Consider the following 4454-nt stretch of genomic DNA (forward strand, 5'->3'; position numbering starts at 1 on the left):
TGGCATAGTCAGGAGCACATTGATAAAGGACTTAATAACAGAGTTAGTGATTTGGAATCTGCTGTTTTACACTTAGGAGACCAAGTTTATAATTTGAATTTGTTAAGAGGATTGAAATGTGATTGGAATGAAAGTAACTTTTGTATTACTCCTTTTGGATTATAACATTTCAATGTTTCAATGGAATAAAATCAGAAATCATTTGTTAGGACACAAAGGAAATATGTCATTAGAAATTGAGGAATTGCAGAAAAAGATTTTAGAAATGTCTCATAATCAGATATACGTAGATAGTGATAAGGACATCTTTAATGATTTGATTTCACATTTAAATAAGATTAATCCTGTTGATTGGTGGAAATCTCAACATTTCTTATCTGCCTTAGGAATAGGGATATGTGTATTAATCCTGTTGCTCATGGTTGTCACTTGCCTTGGTAAAGGTGTTTGCCAGAGATTGCACCGTGTGGACACAATGGGACAAGCAAACAACATAGTATTTGCTAAAACTCTACAATAGTACCCCGAAGTCAGTGCACTTGGCTGGTAGTCAATGACGGGTAAGACCCCCTGGGGGGCAACCTAAGACAGGCACAGTCACCCTGACTAAAACAAAAGGGGGAAATGTGGGAAACAAAGGCATGTTGTTTCCATGGAAGCAAGTTACTTCTTTGACCACTGAGTCAAGCTGTCCTTTATGATTATCGGTGCAGAGCACAATCTTGGCTGGGTCAGCACACCTGCAGGCAGAACAATACCTATAGAACAGAACAACCTGGGTAACAGGATTTATGATCATAGTTACTGATTTTTATAATAATAGTTCCAGTAAAGTTTGTTGGGTTTCATCAATCACTAGTTAATATAGAATGAGGTAAGGGTAATAGGTAACTTGATTTTGTGCTGAATGTCACGTAGGTTAGGGATATATATACTAGCCCCTTGACTCAATAAAGTTGTCTGATGAGCTTGAGAAATCAATGCTCTCAGATCCCCTGAACCCAATCTTTCTTTGTCTTTCATTCCCGATACCTTGGGTCACCGAACAAGACTCCAACAGGGTTACGATTTGAGCAGTTCTTACTATAAGTAGAATATGAAATACTAAGTTACAATGAGCACATATATAAAAGGGATAAAAAAATTAATTCAAAAAGAGACTCATGAATTTATTGTGACTAATTGTGATGGAAGGCTAAGGTGAGAAGATACAATGAGGAAGATTTCAAAATATAGGAGACAATATGAAGTTCAAATTTGCTTCTGAAATAAATATGTAAAATTTCAACTTCAAAATGATGAAAAAAATAAAAGACATAATATTAGTGACTTGAGAGTACCCTGTCTTGGATATTATTCCCTGGCCCAATTCTGTGGCTGAGGTCTCATTACCTATGAATTTGAGAAGCATTCATTTTGGAATGAATTTTACATCAATTCTGATTATACAAGGAATGGGCATTGTTAAAAGGTTATCAGGTCCAATATTATCCTTTCCTAAGAAAGCAATTTCAGAATGATCATTTTTCTAAAGGCATTTTTTACAACTTTGTTCCTTTTTTAAAAAAAGATTTACTTATTCATTTATTCTCCGCCTCCTTGCTCCAATTGTCTGCTCTCTGTGTCCATTTTGCTTTATGTTCTTCTGTGACCGCTTCTATCCTTATCAGTGACACCGGGAATCTGTGTTTTTTGTTGCTGTTGCTTCATCTTGTTTTGTCAACTCTCCATGTGTGCAGCACCATTCTTGGGCAGGCTACATTTTCTTTTGTTCTGGGCGGCTCTCCTTACAGGATGCACTCCTTGCGTGTGGGGCTCCCCTATGTGGGGCACAACCCTGCGTGGCACGGTACTCCTTATGTGCATCAGCATTGCTCATGGGCCAGCTCCACATGGGTCAAGGAGGCCCAGGGTTTGAACCATGGACCTCCCATGTGGTAGGCACATGCCCTATCCATTGGACCAAGTCTGCTACCCCATATTTGTTCCTTAAACCATACATCAGAAGATTCAACATAGGTATAATCAATGTATAGAACACAGAAGTCACTTTATCAATGTCCAGTGAGTGACCTGTGCTGGGGGGGCAAATAAATGAATATTAGCTTATCATGGTAAATAGTGACAATGATCAGGTGCAAAACACAAGTGGAGAATCCTTTCCTTCCTTCAGCAGAGCCTGTCTTGAAGATAGTTGTAACGATGTAGACATAAGAAAGAAGAAATGTTAAAAGACAGATAGTTTCAACCAAACTAGCAAAGACCACCAGAACCATGTCATGCATTTAAGTGTCAGTGAAGGCCAGAGAGAATAATGGGGATATATCACAAAAGGAATGGTTAATTTCTTTGGAACAGAAAAGCAGACGAAAAGCATTAGTAGTGTGAATAATTGAGCTCATGGTGCACCCCAAAAATGCTCTGATTGCAAGCTGGCAACAAACTCTTGGACATGGTATGAAGTAGTGAATTGCATATTGCTATGTACCAGTCATAAGTCGTGGCAGCCTAAAGGAATTACTCTGTATCAACCAAAGAACAGAAAAAATATAATTGCAGCAGATCCATTGTAAAAAATGGTCTTCTTATCAGAAACCAAGTCCACAAGTAATTTGGGAGTAAGAATAACATACATCAATGAAGGACAATATGCAGCTGAAAAGGTACTTGGCGGTGTGCAAGTAAGAACTGATTATGATTGAAAAAATCATCCTGAAGCCTCCCCATGAGGGTCACAGAATAGATGGGGGAAAAATACAGAAAAAAGAAGACTCTGAAGTTTTGGGTGGTCACCAAATCTCAGAAGAAAGAAATCAGTCTTCATAGTGTCATTCTCCTTCATATTTCTGCAGTGCCCCTGGATTTTTGGAGCTATAGCAGATTAATGATGATGATATTAATAATAATTTAGATACAAACTAAAAAACAAAGAAACAAACAAAAAGGGGTTAAAAGAAATAGAAGAATAATCCTAAATTCACCTGGGTATCCAGATAGAACATAGGCATGTTTACAGTTAGTGTGGTAAAATGCATAGGTTTTCAAATATTAGTGGTGGAATCCTGCAATTTTTAACTAAACTGCTAAATTTAACATCCCTTATTCCTTAAAGCTATTTGTTTCCATATTAAATGACACCACCCTCAAGCAAACTTTTGAACTCTAAACCTGGGCTTCATCCATAATTTTTTTCAACGTTCTTATCCACCACATCCAAAGCATCAACAATTCCACAACTAAACTATCCCATATCAATTCATTCTTCCCAATCCTTACCATCATATCAGTCAATGCCTTCTTCACCTCAGCCCTAGACTGTTGCCCTACCCCCTTTACCATCTTCCCCAAGTCCAATCTTATCTGATCCAATCCATTTTGCTCACATCTGCCATCTTCCAGTCAAACAAGCTCCTCCTAACACATTAAGATCTTGCCTCCATTAGCAGTGCTGGATCTAAAGGAAAGTTGCCACCCCTGAAATAATGCAGCCCCACCAAACTGTTGGTTTTGTGCAAAGGAATAGTTTTTCCATTAGTTATCTCAGCTCTTTGCAGAGATCAGCTCAGCTAGTGTAGCACAACAGGATTTGAACTCCCATTAACTCTCCTAGAGCATTGCGTTTGTGTAGTGCAGTTATATGAACCCTGTCCCTCAGAGCCTTTCACATGCAATTTCTTCTGACAAAACATCGTCTTCCCACTTTTATTATTCTCATACCACACTCTCAACACCAACTTAATTAAAGCTCCTTTTATTCAACACCTCAAACTATGTCATAGCTGCCAAATTTAAAAAATATTATTTTATAAGTAATATTCTTATGCCATAAGTATGCACTTGATTTTTCCATCCCATATAATAGTTTTGAATCTTTTGTCTTAAACTCATATAGCTCTTGTCTTCTAAATACCGCTCTTGACTTCCCCATATAGTTCAATATACCCTTACTTAGACTCTTTCACAGACTGTTGCACTTTCCCAGGGCTTCATTATTTACCTACTTCTCTCCTTACCATGTACAATATCTCTAGTTTATTTTGTCTTTTCTTAAAAATTACCGTATGTACAATGACACATTTCATATTTCCATTCCAAAATTCAGTTCCAGCCAAACCATATCCCTATGTCAGGGCATATTTAAATGGCAATATCCATTTGGATGCATGTAAAGTTCATGTAATTTAAGCATATCTAAAATAAGATTTATACATGTAGAAAGATTTCACTTCCTACAATTTTTCTATTCTTTAATCTTTATTTGAAATATGTCTCTACCACCTACACTATTGGTTTGAATGAGAAAACCCTCTTAAATAAAACCTAGCCAAGAATCCATTGAATCATTCTTGTAAATATGGCAAATATGCAAATTTTCCTCTTTATCCTCATTTGAACCTCTTCATTGGCCTCATTCCCTCTAGTCTTTCTCCACCCTACCTCTAAAATTCCAGCAA

This window comes from Dasypus novemcinctus, chromosome 10, assembly GCF_030445035.2.
Source record: "Dasypus novemcinctus isolate mDasNov1 chromosome 10, mDasNov1.1.hap2, whole genome shotgun sequence".
NCBI lineage: Eukaryota > Metazoa > Chordata > Mammalia > Cingulata > Dasypodidae > Dasypus > Dasypus novemcinctus.